At 49.0% G+C, this 20,572-nt stretch overlaps 6 pseudogenes; all 6 read right to left on the bottom strand.

Annotated features, from left to right (window-relative positions):
• Window positions 1-828: 828 nt before the first annotated feature.
• Window positions 829-1,040, bottom strand: LOC124721026 (annotated as a pseudogene).
• A 3,271-nt stretch (window positions 1,041-4,311) lies between these two features.
• LOC124721015 lies at window positions 4,312-4,523 on the bottom strand (annotated as a pseudogene).
• Window positions 4,524-7,804: 3,281 nt separating this feature from the next.
• Window positions 7,805-8,017, bottom strand: LOC124719868 (annotated as a pseudogene).
• A 3,276-nt stretch (window positions 8,018-11,293) lies between these two features.
• Window positions 11,294-11,505, bottom strand: LOC124721004 (annotated as a pseudogene).
• Window positions 11,506-14,784: 3,279 nt separating this feature from the next.
• LOC124719860 lies at window positions 14,785-14,997 on the bottom strand (annotated as a pseudogene).
• Window positions 14,998-18,277: 3,280 nt separating this feature from the next.
• Window positions 18,278-18,490, bottom strand: LOC124720772 (annotated as a pseudogene).
• Between the last annotated feature and the right edge of the window lie 2,082 nt (window positions 18,491-20,572).

Genomic DNA, 20,572 nt, shown 5'->3' with positions numbered 1-20,572 from the left:
GGTCTCCTAACAGGCCGGAAAACCTAGCACTTCGATTAGTGCTGGAATGGCACAATCGAAGGGCGGTATCCTTGCGGAGTACCGCCAGAGATGAAAAACCGCAGTGCCAGGGCCTAAATGCTTGCAGCGTGTGCGTTCCACATGAGGGAGTGACATACGGTGGTGCGGGCTGATATGGCAACAGGCGACCGTCGAAAACATCGCAAAAGCAAGTGCCGGAAGGAACGACAATATACGAGAGCACTCGTCAACAGCCCAGTACTACCCTCCATGTCGAGGAGTAAACAGCGACTCCTATTTGAACGCCGCTAGCTGCCAGGGCAGTGGAGAAGCCGTGAGGCCGCCCCACAGCAGCGTCAGGCCGGTGCGAGCTATACTGGCGCGAGCTACACCTAGCCGAGTGCTTACGTCGTCCACCACCTGCTGCATATGTGTGTGTGCGTGTGTACACACGTATTCTGCGTGCGTGCGGCGGCGACGACGACGACGACGTTCGCGAGGAGCTAAGGTTATAACTCCAAACAATTTAATTAAAATTATCTGTGACCAGACCATAAGAGACGCTAACGAGGCATCCGAAGGCACTGTCCTGTGCCCCCATAAATTACCAGCCTAGCGTAATGCGGCTGCAAGTGCGGTCCGGCTAACCGCAAAAAAAAAAAAAAAAAAAAAAAAATTACTTAAGATAATCTTAAATTAATTAAAAGAAATCGTGGTGTGTAAGCAACTAACTACTGGGCACATCAACAACTACGACAAGTTTTGCTACCAGCGGAATATCTGATCACTGCAGAATGTTAACCCATTTCAGGCTGTGTTTTAATTAATTTTAGGTGGGCCGATCCCGGCGGTACTGCAATGCCGGGCCAACCCGCTACAGAGGTGGAGCAAGCCCCTAGCACTCCGTCAGAAGCCAAAAATGAGTTTAATATTCTGGTCGTGTGATGCAGGACGTATCAGATATTAAGCTGATAAGAACAGATACTACACTTCTTTCCCTCCTACCTCCCCTATAGCCCTACCTTTTCCTCTCCAAAAATGCCGCCATCCTCTAGTGTCGACGCAGCACGTAAAGCAGGGTGTTGTTAGTAGCAAGACTTATTGCCATAAACCGAAAATAAAAGCGGAGGCATACTCTGCTATGCCTCAGGGGGCGACGACACACTACTCAGAAACACACCTCCCTCTGCAGGTGTGAGGCAAGTGATGATTTTAAAAACTAAATAGAAAGAAATAAATAAAGACAGAAATGAAGGCAAAATAAAAAAAAAACAGCGACGCAGCACACTCAAACGAACTGGCGAGATAATCCCATCGCCCATAGAATTAACAAAGTAATAATCCTCTAAGATAGATTATGCGTTTTCCAATTTTCCAATAATTTTTCATACAAGGTTCACACAATTCGCATGTTACCAATTTCCATATTATCAGTATCACAGAACAGTCTACTCTAGTGATGCCCAGAAGGCCAATATCAAATCTGGGGTATGGGTAAGTCAAGGGTAGTTTGAAAGTCCGAGTGACAAAGATCCAGGGGTACACTCAGGCAATTCTTATACGAGGTGCCTTAGTTAGCCCGGAACACCTTTTGATAACCATGAACCATTGCAACTTTAATAAATCTTGCAAAAGTAATGGTATATTTCCGGTCAGATTCCGCCAGGCGATGCTGGCTCCAAAGGTAGTCCATGAAAGACACAGCATCTGCGAGGCAAAGGTCATAGATCGTGAAAATGGTTTGGCCCAAGAGACACACCATTGCGTTACGTCGTGTTCGGGGGTTGGTCTGAATACCAGGGTTAAGGAACCAGTCGACTGACACATAGTCCAGTGTAGTCCCACCGATCAGCGTTAATAGCACACGTGCAAGGTCCCACACTTCTGTGACGTGAGGGCATAGGAGACGATGCTCTCTGTTGTCTACGTCACCACATCGGCCGCAAGCAGCCGAGGGCCATAGGAGGATGGCCGCCAGGCGATGATTAGTGGGTATTAAATTGTTTACAACGCGATACCATAGCGCTGAAACTTCTGTGGGAAGGGCTAGGTGGTTGATATTAGCCCAAGCGTGGTGCCAGATGACCGACGGTCGTCTGTCCTCCAATTTGTGTGGTGTGAGCTGGCCTCGAAGCGCCTAGTAAAGGCGCTTCGATGTGCGTGCCTTGTCGGTGGCCACTGCTAGGATGTAACTTTGATTGAGGTGATAGTCCTTGACTGTCGTCATCCGGAATGGAATATGTGTCAAGCATACTGGTGCACGCGCCGATTGTAGGCGATAACGGTCGAAAAGCACCGCTGTTGTCCCACCTGGGTCAATCTCACGCAAAGTGGCGATACGGTGAATCAGGATTGCCGCACATTTGTGGGGAAAGTCAATGAGTCCAAGGCGACTATCGACTTTTGGCAGTTGTCAAGTCTGTGCATCAACTTTGAATAGTGCACGCCGCCACAATAGGCAATATACTGTTTGTGAGATGGCTCTGCTGGTTTGTTTCGGTAGCGTAAGGAGTTGTGCTACATACCATGCCCGTGATAGGATGTAAGTATTAATCAGTTGGATTCGTTGATGGAGGTCGAGTCGTTGATCAGTGTGACTCACGCAAAGTCCTCTGATGCGCGTGAGAATCCGCCTGCACGTGAGTGTTAACATGCGCTGTGGACAGGCAGTCACCTCAAGACCCAAGATACGTTGTTCCCCTACAATCCGGTAGCATGGGCGTTCGATGGTCTATGATCGTGGTCCTAGTGGGATTAGCACCATTTTGTTGGATTTTAACATGGCACCGGATGCTCGTTCATAAACGTGGAGGACTCGGCGAACCGAATCGATGTCCCTGGCGTTTGCTACAAACACACCTACACCATCCGCCTACGCCACACTGCGGAAGGTGACGCCTGGGAAAGGAACACCATCGACCATCCGTCCGATGTCACGCAGCATGGGGTACAGCGCCAAAGCGATAAAATACACTGACAAGGGACACCCTTGTCGAACTGATCGTCTGATGGGAATTGGTCGTGATCTGCAACCGTTCACAATGATTGTGGAATTTGCTCCATCCAAGAAGTGCCGGATGACTCTTATGAAGTGCTCCCCGAAACCCATCCGCTACATAACGGCCAGCAGGTAGGATGGGAGACCCTATCGGAGGCACCGGCGAAATCTAGGGATCAATTGCAGCCGGGGTTCGAGCGTCGGCGGTGGGTGAGTAAGACAGCATCACGGTATATAGAAGCAGCGGTGAAGGTGGTTCGATTCGAAACGCCACATGATTGAGTGGGACAAAGTACCTTATTCATTCCCTGTTTAAGACGTGAAGCCACACTTCGTGCCACCAACTTATAATCAGTGTTAAGAACGGTGACGGGACGTACGTCTTTAGCCCATCAGTGACCTGTGACCTTTGGATTAAAGCCAATACGTACAGCTAGAAAATCGGCGGGTAGCTCGCAACCAGCAAAAATCTCCTTGCACATTTTGCAGAAGCGGTCTCCTAACAGGCCGGAAAACCTAGCACTTCGATTAGTGCTGGAATGGCACAATCGAAGGGCGGTATCCTTGCGGAGTACCGCCAGAGATGAAAAACCGCAGTGTCAGGGCCTAAATGCTTGCAGCGTGTGCGTTCCACATGAGGGAGTGACATACGGTGGTGCGGGCTGATATGGCAACAGGCGACCGTCGAAAACATCGCAAAAGCAAGTGCCGGAAGGAACGACAATATACGAGAGCACTCGTCAACAGCCCAGTACTACCCTCCATGTCGAGGAGTAAACTGCGACTCCTATTTGAACGCCGCTAGCTGCCAGGGCAGTGGAGAAGCCGTGAGGCCGCCCCACAGCAGCGTCAGGCCGGTGCGAGCTATACTGGCGCGAGCTACACCTAGCCGAGTGCTTACGTCGTCCACCACCTACTGCATATGTGTGTGTGCGTGTGTACACACGTATTCTGCGTGCGTGCGGCGGCGACGACGACGACGTTCGCGAGGAGCTAAGGTTATAACTCCAAACAATTTAATTAAAATTATCTGTGACCAGACCATAAGAGACGCTAACGAGGCATCCGAAGGCACTGTCCTGTGCCCCCATAAATTACCAGCCTAGCGTAATGCGGCTGCAAGTGCGGTCCGGCTAACCGCAAAAAAAAAAAAAAAAAAAATTACTTAAGATAATCTTAAATTAATTAAAAGAAATCGTGGTGCGTAAGCAACTAACTACTGGGCACATCAACAACTACGACAAGTTTTGCTACCAGCGGAATATCTGATCACTGCAGAATGTTAACCCATTTCAGGCTGTGTTTTAATTAATTTTAGGTGGGCCGATCCCGGCGGTACTGCAATGCCGGGCCAACCCGCTACAGAGGTGGAGCAAGCCCCTAGCACTCCGTCAGAAGCCAAAAATGAGTTTAATATTCTGGTCGTGTGATGCAGGACGTATCAGATATTAAGCTGATAAGAACAGATACTACACTTCTTTCCCTCCTACCTCCCCTATAGCCCTACCTTTTCCTCTCCAAAAATGCCGCCATCCTCTAGTGTCGACGCAGCACGTAAAGCAGGGTGTTGTTAGTAGCAAGACTTATTGCCATAAACCGAAAATAAAAGCGGAGGCATACTCTGCTATGCCTCAGGGGGCGACGACACACTACTCAGAAACACACCTCCCTCTGCAGGTGTGAGGCAAGTGATGATTTTAAAAACTAAATAGAAAGAAATAAATAAAGACAGAAATGAAGGCAAAATAAAAAAAAAAACAGCGACGCAGCACACTCAAACGAACTGGCGAGATAATCCCATCGCCCATAGAATTAACAAAGTAATAATCCTCTAAGATAGATTATGCGTTTTCCAATTTTCCAATAATTTTTCATACAAGGTTCACACAATTCGCATGTTACCAATTTCCATATTATCAGTATCACAGAACAGTCTACTCTAGTGATGCCCAGAAGGCCAATATCAAATCTGGGGTATGGGTAAGTCAAGGGTAGTTTGAAAGTCCGAGTGACAAAGATCCAGGGGTACACTCAGGCAATTCTTATACGAGGTGCCTTAGTTAGCCCGGAACACCTTTTGATAACCATGAACCATTGCAACTTTAATAAATCTTGCAAAAGTAATGGTATATTTCCGGTCAGATTCCGCCAGGCGATGCTGGCTCCAAAGGTAGTCCATGAAAGAGACAGCATCTGCGAGGCAAAGGTCATAGATCGTGAAAATGGTTTGGCCCAAGAGACACACCATTGCGTTACGTCGTGTTCGGGGGTTGGTCTGAATACCAGGGTTAAGGAACCAGTCGACTGACACATAGTCCAGTGTAGTCCCACCGATCAGCGTTAATAGCACACGTGCAAGGTCCCACACTTCTGTGACGTGAGGGCATAGGAGACGATGCTCTCTGGTGTCTACGTCACCACATCGGCCGCAAGCAGCCGAGGGCCATAGGAGGATGGCCGCCAGGCGATTATTAGTCGGTATTAAATTGTTTACAACGCGATACCATAGCGCTGAAACTTCTGTGGGAAGGGCTAGGTGGTTGATATTAGCCCAAGCGTGGTGCCAGATGACCGACGGTCGTCTGTCCTCCAATTTGTGTGGTGTGAGCTGGCCTCGAAGCGCCTAGTAAAGGCGCTTCGATGTGCGTGCCTTGTCGGTGGCCACTGCTAGGATGTAACTTTGATTGAGGTGATAGTCCTTGACTGTCGTCATCCGGAATGGAATATGTGTCAAGCATACTGGTGCACGCGCCGATTGTAGGCGATAACGGTCGAAAAGCACCGCTGTTGTCCCACCTGGGTCAATCTCACGCAAAGTGGCGATACGGTGAATCAGGATTGCCGCACATTTGTGGGGAAAGTCAATGAGTCCAAGGCGACTATCGACTTTTGGCAGTGTACAAGTCTGTGCATCAACTTTGAATAGTGCACGCCGCCACAATAGGCAATATACTGTTTGTGAGATGGCTCTGCTGGTTTGTTTCGGTAGCGTAAGGAGTTGTGCTACATACCATGCCCGTGATAGGATGTAAGTATTAATCAGTTGGATTCGTTGATGGAGGTCGAGTCGTTGATCAGTGTGACTCACGCAAAGTCCTGTGATGCGCGTGAGAATCCGCCTGCACGTGAGTGTTAACATGCGCTGTGGACAGGCAGTCACCTCAAGACCCAAGATACGTTGTTCCCCTACAATCCGGTAGCATGGGCGTTCGATGGTCAATGATCGTGGTCCTAGTGGGATTAGCACCATTTTGTTGGATTTTAACATGGCACCGGATGCTCGTTCATAAACGTGGAGGACTCGGCGAACCGAATCGATGTCCCTGGCGTTTGCTACAAACACACCTACACCATCCGCCTACGCCACACTGCGGAAGGTGACGCCTGGGAAAGGAACACCATCGACCATCCGTCCGATGTCACGCAGCATGGGGTACAGCGCCAAAGCGATAAAATACACTGACAAGGGACACCCTTGTCGAACTGATCGTCTGATGGGAATTGGTCGTGATCTGCAACCGTTCACAATGATTGTGGAATTTGCTCCATCCAAGAAGTGCCGGATGACTCTTATGAAGTGCTCCCCGAAACCCATCCGCTACATAACGGCCAGCAGGTAGGATGGGAGACCCTATCGGAGGCACAGGCGAAATCTAGGGATCAATTGCAGCCGGGGTTCGAGCGTCGGCGGTGGGTGAGTAAGACAGCATCACGGTATATAGAAGCAGCGGTGAAGGTGGTTCGATTCGAAACGCCACATGATTGAGTGGGACAAAGTACCTTATTCATTCCCTGTTTAAGACGTGAAGCCACACTTCGTGCCACCAACTTATAATCAGTGTTAAGAACGGTGATGGGACGTACGTCTTTAGCCCATCAGTGACCTGTGACCTTTGGATTAAAGCCAATACGTACAGCTAGAAAATCGGCGGGTAGCTCGCAACCAGCAAAAATCTCCTCGCACATTTTGCAGAAGCGGTCTCCTAACAGGCCGGAAAACCTAGCACTTCGATTAGTGCTGGAATGGCACAATCGAAGGGCGGTATCCTTGCGGAGTACCGCCAGAGATGAAAAACCGCAGTGTCAGGGCCTAAATGCTTGCAGCGTGTGCGTTCCACATGAGGGAGTGACATACGGTGGTGCGGGCTGATATGGTAACAGGCGACCGTCGAAAACATCGCAAAAGCAAGTGCCGGAAGGAACGACAATATACGAGAGCACTCGTCAACAGCCCAGTACTACCCTCCATGTCGAGGAGTAAACTGCGACTCCTATTTGAACGCCGCTAGCTGCCAGGGCAGTGGAGAAGCCGTGAGGCCGCCCCACAGCAGCGTCAGGCCGGTGCGAGCTATACTGGCGCGAGCTACACCTAGCCGAGTGCTTACGTCGTCCACCACCTACTGCATATGTGTGTGTGCGTGTGTACACACGTATTCTGCGTGCGTGCGGCGGCGACGACGACGACGACGTTCGCGAGGAGCTAAGGTTATAACTCCAAACAATTTAATTAAAATTATCTGTGACCAGACCATAAGAGACGCTAACGAGGCATCCGAAGGCACTGTCCTGTGCCCCCATAAATTACCAGTCTAGCGTAATGCGGCTGCAAGTGCGGTCCGGCTAACCGCAAAAAAAAAAAAAAAAAAAAAAAAAATTACTTAAGATAATCTTAAATTAATTAAAAGAAATCGTGGTGTGTAAGCAACTAACTACTGGGCACATCAACAACTACGACAAGTTTTGCTACCAGCGGAATATCTGATCACTGCAGAATGTTAACCCATTTCAGGCTGTGTTTTAATTAATTTTAGGTGGGCCGATCCCGGCGGTACTGCAATGCCGGGCCAACCCGCTACAGAGGTGGAGCAAGCCCCTAGCACTCCGTCAGAAGCCAAAAATGAGTTTAATATTCTGGTCGTGTGATGCAGGACGTATCAGATATTAAGCTGATAAGAACAGATACTACACTTTTTTTCCCTCCTACCTCCCCTATAGCCCTACCTTTTCCTCTCCAAAAATGCCGCCATCCTCTAGTGTCGACGCAGCACGTAAAGCAGGGTGTTGTTAGTAGCAAGACTTATTGCCATAAACCGAAAATAAAAGCGGAGGCATACTCTGCTATGCCTCAGGGGGCGACGACACACTACTCAGAAACACACCTCCCTCTGCAGGTGTGAGGCAAGTGATGATTTTAAAAACTAAATAGAAAGAAATAAATAAAGACAGAAATGAAGGCAAAATAAAAAAAAAACAACGACGCAGCACACTCAAACGAACTGGCGAGATAATCCCATCGCCCATAGAATTAACAAAGTAATAATCCTCTAAGATAGATTTTGCGTTTTCCAATTTTCCAATAATTTTTCATACAAGGTTCACACAATTCGCATGTTACCAATTTCCATATTATCAGTATCACAGAACAGTCTACTCTAGTGATGCCCAGAAGGCCAATATCAAATCTGGGGTATGGGTAAGTCAAGGGTAGTTTGAAAGTCCGAGTGACAAAGATCCAGGGGTACACTCAGGCAATTCTTATACGAGGTGCCTTAGTTAGCCCGGAACACCTTTTGATAACCATGAACCATTGCAACTTTAATAAATCTTGCAAAAGTAATGGTATATTTCCGGTCAGATTCCGCCAGGCGATGCTGGCTCCAAAGGTAGTCCATGAAAGAGACAGCATCTGCGAGGCAAAGGTCATAGATCGTGAAAATGGTTTGGCCCAAGAGACACACCATTGCGTTACGTCGTGTTCGGGGGTTGGTCTGAATACCAGGGTTAAGGAACCAGTCGACTGACACATAGTCCAGTGTAGTCCCACCGATCAGCGTTAATAGCACACGTGCAAGGTCCCACACTTCTGTGACGTGAGGGCATAGGAGACGATGCTCTCTGTTGTCTACGTCACCACATCGGCCGCAAGCAGCCGAGGGCCATAGGAGGATGGCCGCCAGGCGATGATTAGTGGGTATTAAATTGTTTACAACGCGATACCATAGCGCTGAAACTTCTGTGGGAAGGGCTAGGTGGTTGATATTAGCCCAAGCGTGGTGCCAGATGACCGACGGTCGTCTGTCCTCCAATTTGTGTGGTGTGAGCTGGCCTCGAAGCGCCTAGTAAAGGCGCTTCGATGTGCGTGCCTTGTCGGTGGCCACTGCTAGGATGTAACTTTGATTGAGGTGATAGTCCTTGACTGTCGTCATCCGGAATGGAATATGTGTCAAGCATACTGGTGCACGCGCCGATTGTAGGCGATAACGGTCGAAAAGCACCGCTGTTGTCCCACCTGGGTCAATCTCACGCAAAGTGGCGATACGGTGAATCAGGATTGCCGCACATTTGTGGGGAAAGTCAATGAGTCCAAGGCGACTATCGACTTTTGGCAGTGTACAAGTCTGTGCATCAACTTTGAATAGTGCACGCCGCCACAATAGGCAATATACTGTTTGTGAGATGGCTCTGCTGGTTTGTTTCGGTAGCGTAAGGAGTTGTGCTACATACCATGCCCGTGATAGGATGTAAGTATTAATCAGTTGGATTCGTTGATGGAGGTCGAGTCGTTGATCAGTGTGACTCACGCAAAGTCCTCTGATGCGCGTGAGAATCCGCCTGCACGTGAGTGTTAACATGCGCTGTGGACAGGCAGTCACCTCAAGACCCAAGATACGTTGTTCCCCTACAATCCGGTAGCATGGGCGTTCGATGGTCAATGATCGTGGTCCTAGTGGGATTAGCACCATTTTGTTGGATTTTAACATGGCACCGGATGCTCGTTCATAAACGTGGAGGACTCGGCGAACCGAATCGATGTCCCTGGCGTTTGCTACAAACACACCTACACCATCCGCCTACGCCACACTGCGGAAGGTGACGCCTGGGAAAGGAACACCATCGACCATCCGTCCGATGTCACGCAGCATGGGGTACAGCGCCAAAGCGATAAAATACACTGACAAGGGACACCCTTGTCGAACTGATCGTCTGATGGAAATTGGTCGTGATCTGCAACCGTTCACAATGATTGTGGAATTTGCTCCATCCAAGAAGTGCCGGATGACTCTTATGAAGTGCTCCCCGAAACCCATCCGCTACATAACGGCCAGCAGGTAGGATGGGAGACCCTATCGGAGGCACCGGCGAAATCTAGGGATCAATTGCAGCCGGGGTTCGAGCGTCGGCGGTGGGTGAGTAAGACAGCATCACGGTATATAGAAGCAGCGGTGAAGGTGGTTCGATTCGAAACGCCACATGATTGAGTGGGACAAAGTACCTTATTCATTCCCTGTTTAAGACGTGAAGCCACACTTCGTGCCACCAACTTATAATCAGTGTTAAGAACGGTGATGGGACGTACGTCTTTAGCCCATCAGTGACCTGTGACCTTTGGATTAAAGGCAATACGTACAGCTAGAAAATCGGCGGGTAGCTCGCAACCAGCAAAAATCTCCTCGCACATTTTGCAGAAGCGGTCTCCTAACAGGCCGGAAAACCTAGCACTTCGATTAGTGCTGGAATGGCACAATCGAAGGGCGGTATCCTTGCGGAGTACCGCCAGAGATGAAAAACCGCAGTGTCAGGGCCTAAATGCTTGCAGCGTGTGCGTTCCACATGAGGGAGTGACATACGGTGGTGCGGGCTGATATGGCAACAGGCGACCGTCGAAAACATCGCAAAAGCAAGTGCCGGAAGGAACGACAATATACGAGAGCACTCGTCAACAGCCCAGTACTACCCTCCATGTCGAGGAGTAAACTGCGACTCCTATTTGAACGCCGCTAGCTGCCAGGGCAGTGGAGAAGCCGTGAGGCCGCCCCACAGCAGCGTCAGGCCGGTGCGAGCTATACTGGCGCGAGCTACACCTAGCCGAGTGCTTACGTCGTCCACCACCTACTGCATATGTGTGTGTGCGTGTGTACACACGTATTCTGCGTGCGTGCGGCGGCGACGACGACGACGACGTTCGCGAGGAGCTAAGGTTATAACTCCAAACAATTTAATTAAAATTATCTGTGACCAGACCATAAGAGACGCTAACGAGGCATCCGAAGGCACTGTCCTGTGCCCCCATAAATTACCAGCCTAGCGTAATGCGGCTGCAAGTGCGGTCCGGCTAACCGCAAAAAAAAAAAAAAAAAAAAAATTACTTAAGATAATCTTAAATTAATTAAAAGAAATCGTGGTGCGTAAGCAACTAACTACTGGGCACATCAACAACTACGACAAGTTTTGCTACCAGCGGAATATCTGATCACTGCAGAATGTTAACCCATTTCAGGCTGTGTTTTAATTAATTTTAGGTGGGCCGATCCCGGCGGTACTGCAATGCCGGGCCAACCCGCTACAGAGGTGGAGCAAGCCCCTAGCACTCCGTCAGAAGCCAAAAATGAGTTTAATATTCTGGTCGTGTGATGCAGGACGTATCAGATATTAAGCTGATAAGAACAGATACTACACTTCTTTCCCTCCTACCTCCCCTATAGCCCTACCTTTTCCTCTCCAAAAATGCCGCCATCCTCTAGTGTCGACGCAGCACGTAAAGCAGGGTGTTGTTAGTAGCAAGACTTATTGCCATAAACCGAAAATAAAAGCGGAGGCATACTCTGCTATGCCTCAGGGGGCGACGACACACTACTCAGAAACACACCTCCCTCTGCAGGTGTGAGGCAAGTGATGATTTTAAAAACTAAATAGAAAGAAATAAATAAAGACAGAAATGAAGGCAAAATAAAAAAAAAACAACGACGCAGCACACTCAAACGAACTGGCGAGATAATCCCATCGCCCATAGAATTAACAAAGTAATAATCCTCTAAGATAGATTTTGCGTTTTCCAATTTTCCAATAATTTTTCATACAAGGTTCACACAATTCGCATGTTACCAATTTCCATATTATCAGTATCACAGAACAGTCTACTCTAGTGATGCCCAGAAGGCCAATATCAAATCTGGGGTATGGGTAAGTCAAGGGTAGTTTGAAAGTCCGAGTGACAAAGATCCAGGGGTACACTCAGGCAATTCTTATACGAGGTGCCTTAGTTAGCCCGGAACACCTTTTGATAACCATCAACCATTGCAACTTTAAGAAATCTTGCAAAAGTAATGGTATATTTCCGGTCAGATTCCGCCAGGCGATGCTGGCTCCAAAGGTAGTCCATGAAAGAGACAGCATCTGCGAGGCAAAGGTCATAGATCGTGAAAATGGTTTGGCCCAAGAGACACACCATTGCGTTACGTCGTGTTCGGGGGTTGGTCTGAATACCAGGGTTAAGGAACCAGTCGACTGACACATAGTCCAGTGTAGTCCCACCGATCAGCGTTAATAGCACACGTGCAAGGTCCCACACTTCTGTGACGTGAGGGCATAGGAGACGATGCTCTCTGTTGTCTACGTCACCACATCGGCCGCAAGCAGCCGAGGGCCATAGGAGGATGGCCGCCAGGCGATGATTAGTGGGTATTAAATTGTTTACAACGCGATACCATAGCGCTGAAACTTCTGTGGGAAGGGCTAGGTGGTTGATATTAGCCCAAGCGTGGTGCCAGATGACCGACGGTCGTCTGTCCTCCAATTTGTGTGGTGTGAGCTGGCCTCGAAGCGCCTAGTAAAGGCGCTTCGATGTGCGTGCCTTGTCGGTGGCCACTGCTAGGATGTAACTTTGATTGAGGTGATAGTCCTTGACTGTCGTCATCCGGAATGGAATATGTGTCAAGCATACTGGTGCACGCGCCGATTGTAGGCGATAACGGTCGAAAAGCACCGCTGTTGTCCCACCTGGGTCAATCTCACGCAAAGTGGCGATACGGTGAATCAGGATTGCCGCACATTTGTGGGGAAAGTCAATGAGTCCAAGGCGACTATCGACTTTTGGCAGTGTACAAGTCTGTGCATCAACTTTGAATAGTGCACGCCGCCACAATAGGCAATATACTGTTTGTGAGATGGCTCTGCTGGTTTGTTTCGGTAGCATAAGGAGTTGTGCTACATACCATGCCCGTGATAGGATGTAAGTATTAATCAGTTGGATTCGTTGATGGAGGTCGAGTCGTTGATCAGTGTGACTCACGCAAAGTCCTCTGATGCGCGTGAGAATCCGCCTGCACGTGAGTGTTAACATGCGCTGTGGACAGGCAGTCACCTCAAGACCCAAGATACGTTGTTCCCCTACAATCCGGTAGCATGGGCGTTCGATGGTCAATGATCGTGGTCCTAGTGGGATTAGCACCATTTTGTTGGATTTTAACATGGCACCGGATGCTCGTTCATAAACGTGGAGGACTCGGCGAACCGAATCGATGTCCCTGGCGTTTGCTACAAACACACCTACACCATCCGCCTACGCCACACTGCGGAAGGTGACGCCTGGGAAAGGAACACCATCGACCATCCGTCCGATGTCACGCAGCATGGGGTACAGCGCCAAAGCGATAAAATACACTGACAAGGGACACCCTTGTCGAACTGATCGTCTGATGGAAATTGGTCGTGATCTGCAACCGTTCACAATGATTGTGGAATTTGCTCCATCCAAGAAGTGCCGGATGACTCTTATGAAGTGCTCCCCGAAACCCATCCGCTACATAACGGCCAGCAGGTAGGATGGGAGACCCTATCGGAGGCACCGGCGAAATCTAGGGATCAATTGCAGCCGGGGTTCGAGCGTCGGCGGTGGGTGAGTAAGACAGCATCACGGTATATAGAAGCAGCGGTGAAGGTGGTTCGATTCGAAACGCCACATGATTGAGTGGGACAAAGTACCTTATTCATTCCCTGTTTAAGACGTGAAGCCACACTTCGTGCCACCAACTTATAATCAGTGTTAAGAACGGTGATGGGACGTACGTCTTTAGCCCATCAGTGACCTGTGACCTTTGGATTAAAGCCAATACGTACAGCTAGAAAATCGGCGGGTAGCTCGCAACCAGCAAAAATCTCCTCGCACATTTTGCAGAAGCGGTCTCCTAACAGGCCGGAAAACCTAGCACTTCGATTAGTGCTGGAATGGCACAATCGAAGGGCGGTATCCTTGCGGAGTACCGCCAGAGATGAAAAACCGCAGTGTCAGGGCCTAAATGCTTGCAGCGTGTGCGTTCCACATGAGGGAGTGACATACGGTGGTGCGGGCTGATATGGTAACAGGCGACCGTCGAAAACATCGCAAAAGCAAGTGCCGGAAGGAACGACAATATACGAGAGCACTCGTCAACAGCCCAGTACTACCCTCCATGTCGAGGAGTAAACTGCGACTCCTATTTGAACGCCGCTAGCTGCCAGGGCAGTGGAGAAGCCGTGAGGCCGCCCCACAGCAGCGTCAGGCCGGTGCGAGCTATACTGGCGCGAGCTACACCTAGCCGAGTGCTTACGTCGTCCACCACCTACTGCATATGTGTGTGTGCGTGTGTACACACGTATTCTGCGTGCGTGCGGCGGCGACGACGACGACGACGTTCGCGAGGAGCTAAGGTTATAACTCCAAACAATTTAATTAAAATTATCTGTGACCAGACCATAAGAGACGCTAACGAGGCATCCGAAGGCACTGTCCTGTGCCCCCATAAATTACCAGCCTAGCGTAATGCGGCTGCAAGTGCGGTCCGGCTAACCGCAAAAAAAAAAAAAAAAAAAAAAAAATTACTTAAGATAATCTTAAATTAATTAAAAGAAATCGTGGTGTGTAAGCAACTAACTACTGGGCACATCAACAACTACGACAAGTTTTGCTACCAGCGGAATATCTGATCACTGCAGAATGTTAACCCATTTCAGGCTGTGTTTTAATTAATTTTAGGTGGGCCGATCCCGGCGGTACTGCAATGCCGGGCCAACCCGCTACAGAGGTGGAGCAAGCCCCTAGCACTCCGTCAGAAGCCAAAAATGAGTTTAATATTCTGGTCGTGTGATGCAGGACGTATCAGATATTAAGCTGATAAGAACAGATACTACACTTTTTTTCCCTCCTACCTCCCCTATAGCCCTACCTTTTCCTCTCCAAAAATGCCGCCATCCTCTAGTGTCGACGCAGCACGTAAAGCAGGGTGTTGTTAGTAGCAAGACTTATTGCCATAAACCGAAAATAAAAGCGGAGGCATACTCTGCTATGCCTCAGGGGGCGACGACACACTACTCAGAAACACACCTCCCTCTGCAGGTGTGAGGCAAGTGATGATTTTAAAAACTAAATAGAAAGAAATAAATAAAGACAGAAATGAAGGCAAAATAAAAAAAAAACAACGACGCAGCACACTCAAACGAACTGGCGAGATAATCCCATCGCCCATAGAATTAACAAAGTAATAATCCTCTAAGATAGATTTTGCGTTTTCCAATTTTCCAATAATTTTTCATACAAGGTTCACACAATTCGCATGTTACCAATTTCCATATTATCAGTATCACAGAACAGTCTACTCTAGTGATGCCCAGAAGGCCAATATCAAATCTGGGGTATGGGTAAGTCAAGGGTAGTTTGAAAGTCCGAGTGACAAAGATCCAGGGGTACACTCAGGCAATTCTTATACGAGGTGCCTTAGTTAGCCCGGAACACCTTTTGATAACCATGAACCATTGCAACTTTAATAAATCTTGCAAAAGTAATGGTATATTTCCGGTCAGATTCCGCCAGGCGATGCTGGCTCCAAAGGTAGTCCATGAAAGAGACAGCATCTGCGAGGCAAAGGTCATAGATCGTGAAAATGGTTTGGACCAAGAGACACACCATTGCGTTACGTCGTGTTCGGGGGTTGGTCTGAATACCAGGGTTAAGGAACCAGTCGACTGACACATAGTCCAGTGTAGTCCCACCGATCAGCGTTAATAGCACACGTGCAAGGTCCCACACTTCTGTGACGTGAGGGCATAGGAGACGATGCTCTCTAGTGTCTACGTCACCACATCGGCCGCAAGCAGCCGAGGGCCATAGGAGGATGGCCGCCAGGCGATGATTAGTGGGTATTAAATTGTTTACAACGCGATACCATAGCGCTGAAACTTCTGTGGGAAGGGCTAGGTGGTTGATATTAGCCCAAGCGTGGTGCCAGATGACCGACGGTCGTCTGTCCTCCAATTTGTGTGGTGTGAGCTGGCCTCGAAGCGCCTAGTAAAGGCGCTTCGATGTGCGTGCCTTGTCGGTGGCCACTGCTAGGATGTAACTTTGATTGAGGTGATAGTCCTTGACTGTCGTCATCCGGAATGGAATATGTGTCAAGCATACTGGTGCACGCGCCGATTGTAGGCGATAACGGTCGAAAAGCACCGCTGTTGTCCCACCTGGGTCAATCTCACGCAAAGTGGCGATACGGTGAATCAGGATTGCCGCACATTTGTGGGGAAAGTCAATGAGTCCAAGGCGACTATCGACTTTTGGCAGTGTACAAGTCTGTGCATCAACTTTGAATAGTGCACGCCGCCACAATAGGCAATATACTGTTTGTGAGATGGCTCTGCTGGTTTGTTTCGGTAGCATAAGGAGTTGTGCTACATACCATGCCCGTGATAGGATGTAAGTATTAATCAGTTGGATTCGTTGATGGAGGTCGAGTCGTTGATCAGTGTGACTCACGCAAAGTCCTCTGATGCGCGTGAGAATCCGCCTGCACGTGAGTGTTAACATGCGCTGTGGACAGGCAGTCACCTCAAGACCCAAGATACGTTGTTCCCCTACAATCCGGTAGCATGGGCGTTCGATGGTCAATGATCGTGGTCCTAGTGGGATTAGCACCATTTTGTTGGATTTTAACATGGCACCGGATGCTCGTTCATAAACGTGGAGGACTCGGCGAACCGAATCGATGTCCCTGGCGTTTGCTACAAACACACCTACACCATCCGCCTACGCCACACTGCGGAAGGTGACGCCTGGGAAAGGAACACCATCGACCATCCGTCCGATGTCACGCAGCATGGGGTACAGCGCCAAAGCGATAAAATACACTGACAAGGGACACCCTTGTCGAACTGATCGTCTGATGGAAATTGGTCGTGATCTGCAACCGTTCACAATGATTGTGGAATTTGCTCCATCCAAGAAGTGCCGGATGACTCTTATGAAGTGCTCCCCGAAACCCATCCGCTACATAACGGCCAGCAGGTAGGATGGGAGACCCTATCGGAGGCACCGGCGAAATCTAGGGATCAATTGCAGCCGGGGTTCGAGCGTCGGCGGTGGGTGAGTAAGACAGCATCACGGTATATAGAAGCAGCGGTGAAGGTGGTTCGATTCGAAACGCCACATGATTGAGTGGGACAAAGTACCTTATTCATTCCCTGTTTAAGACGTGAAGCCACACTTCGTGCCACCAACTTATAATCAGTGTTAAGAACGGTGATGGGACGTACGTCTTTAGCCCATCAGTGACCTGTGACCTTTGGATTAAAGCCAATATGTACAGCTAGAAAATCGGCGGGTAGCTCGCAACCAGCAAAAATCTCCTCGCACATTTTGCAGAAGCGGTCTCCTAACAGGCCGGAAAACCTAGCACTTCGATTAGTGCTGGAATGGCACAATCGAAGGGCGGTATCCTTGCGGAGTACCGCCAGAGATGAAAAACCGCAGTGTCAGGGCCTAAATGCTTGCAGCGTGTGCGTTCCACATGAGGGAGTGACATACGGTGGTGCGGGCTGATATGGTAACAGGCGACCGTCGAAAACATCGCAAAAGCAAGTGCCGGAAGGAACGACAATATACGAGAGCACTCGTCAACAGCCCAGTACTACCCTCCATGTCGAGGAGTAAACTGCGACTCCTATTTGAACGCCGCTAGCTGCCAGGGCAGTGGAGAAGCCGTGAGGCCGCCCCACAGCAGCGTCAGGCCGGTGCGAGCTATACTGGCGCGAGCTACACCTAGCCGAGTGCTTACGTCGTCCACCACCTACTGCATATGTGTGTGTGCGTGTGTACACACGTATTCTGCGTGCGTGCGGCGGCGACGACGACGACGACGTTCGCGAGGAGCTAAGGTTATAACTCCAAACAATTTAATTAAAATTATCTGTGACCAGACCATAAGAGACGCTAACGAGGCATCCGAAGGCACTGTCCTGTGCCCCCATAAATTACCAGCCTAGCGTAATGCGGCTGCAAGTGCGGTCCGGCTAACCGCAAAAAAAAAAAAAAAAAAAAAAAAAATTACTTAAGATAATCTTAAATTAATTAAAAGAAATCGTGGTGTGTAAGCAACTAACTACTGGGCACATCAACAACTACGACAAGTTTTGCTACCAGCGGAATATCTGATCACTGCAGAATGTTAACCCATTTCAGGCTGTGTTTTAATTAATTTTAGGTGGGCCGATCCCGGCGGTACTGCAATGCCGGGCCAACCCGCTACAGAGGTGGAGCAAGCCCCTAGCACTCCGTCAGAAGCCAAAAATGAGTTTAATATTCTGGTCGTGTGATGCAGGACGTATCAGATTTTAAGCTGATAAGAACAGATACTACACTTTTTTTCCCTCCTACCTCCCCTATAGCCCTACCTTTTCCTCTCCAAAAATGCCGCCATCCTCTAGTGTCGACGCAGCACGTAAAGCAGGGTGTTGTTAGTAGCAAGACTTATTGCCATAAACCGAAAATAAAAGCGGAGGCATACTCTGCTATGCCTCAGGGGGCGACGACACACTACTCAGAAACACACCTCCCTCTGCAGGTGTGAGGCAAGTGATGATTTTAAAAACTAAATAGAAAGAAATAAATAAAGACAGAAATGAAGGCAAAATAAAAAAAAAACAACGACGCAGCACACTCAAACGAACTGGCGAGATAATCCCATCGCCCATAGAATTAACAAAGTAATAATCCTCTAAGATAGATTTTGCGTTTTCCAATTTTCCAATAATTTTTCATACAAGGTTCACACAATTCGCATGTTACCAATTTCCATATTATCAGTATCACAGAACAGTCTACTCTAGTGATGCCCAGAAGGCCAATATCAAATCTGGGGTATGGGTAAGTCAAGGGTAGTTTGAAAGTCCGAGTGACAAAGATCCAGGGGTACACTCAGGCAATTCTTATACGAGGTGCCTTAGTTAGCCCGGAACACCTTTTGATAACCATGAACCATTGCAACTTTAATAAATCTTGCAAAAGTAATGGTATATTTCCGGTCAGATTCCGCCAGGCGATGCTGGCTCCAAAGGTAGTCCATGAAAGAGACAGCATCTGCGAGGCAAAGGTCATAGATCGTGAAAATGGTTTGGACCAAGAGACACACCATTGCGTTACGTCGTGTTCGGGGGTTGGTCTGAATACCAGGGTTAAGGAACCAGTCGACTGACACATAGTCCAGTGTAGTCCCACCGATCAGCGTTAATAGCACACGTGCAAGGTCCCACACTTCTGTGACGTGAGGGCATAGGAGACGATGCTCTCTAGTGTCTACGTCACCACATCGGCCGCAAGCAGCCGAGGGCCATAGGAGGATGGCCGCCAGGCGATGATTAGTGGGTATTAAATTGTTTACAACGCGATACCATAGCGCTGAAACTTCTGTGGGAAGGGCTAGGTGGTTGATATTAGCCCAAGCGTGGTGCCAGATGACCGACGGTCGTCTGTCCTCCAATTTGTGTGGTGTGAGCTGGCCTCGAAGCGCCTAGTAAAGGCGCTTCGATGTGCGTGCCTTGTCGGTGGCCACTGCTAGGATGTAACTTTGATTGAGGTGATAGTCCTTGACTGTCGTCATCCGGAATGGAATATGTGTCAAGCATACTGGTGCACGCGCCGATTGTAGGCGATAACGGTCGAAAAGCACCGCTGTTGTCCCACCTGGGTCAATCTCACGCAAAGTGGCGATACGGTGAATCAGGATTGCCGCACATTTGTGGGGAAAGTCAATGAGTCCAAGGCGACTATCGACTTTTGGCAGTGTACAAGTCTGTGCATCAACTTTGAATAGTGCACGCCGCCACAATAGGCAATATACTGTTTGTGAGATGGCTCTGCTGGTTTGTTTCGGTAGCATAAGGAGTTGTGCTACATACCATGCCCGTGATAGGATGTAAGTATTAATCAGTTGGATTCGTTGATGGAGGTCGAGTCGTTGATCAGTGTGACTCACGCAAAGTCCTCTGATGCGCGTGAGAATCCGCCTGCACGTGAGTGTTAACATGCGCTGTGGACAGGCAGTCACCTCAAGACCCAAGATACGTTGTTCCCCTACAATCCGGTAGCATGGGCGTTCGATGGTCAATGATCGTGGTCCTAGTGGGATTAGCACCATTTTGTTGGATTTTAACATGGCACCGGATGCTCGTTCATAAACGTGGAGGACTCGGCGAACCGAATCGATGTCCCTGGCGTTTGCTACAAACACACCTACACCATCCGCCTACGCCACACTGCGGAAGGTGACGCCTGGGAAAGGAACACCATCGACCATCCGTCCGATGTCACGCAGCATGGGGTACAGCGCCAAAGCGATAAAATACACTGACAAGGGACACCCTTGTCGAACTGATCGTCTGATGGAAATTGGTCGTGATCTGCAACCGTTCACAATGATTGTGGAATTTGCTCCATCCAAGAAGTGCCGGATGACTCTTATGAAGTGCTCCCCGAAACCCATCCGCTACATAACG

Source organism: Schistocerca piceifrons, chromosome 1, assembly GCF_021461385.2.
Source record: "Schistocerca piceifrons isolate TAMUIC-IGC-003096 chromosome 1, iqSchPice1.1, whole genome shotgun sequence".
Classification (NCBI taxonomy): domain Eukaryota; kingdom Metazoa; phylum Arthropoda; class Insecta; order Orthoptera; family Acrididae; genus Schistocerca; species Schistocerca piceifrons.
This window is presented reverse-complemented; position numbering and strand designations above follow the sequence as displayed.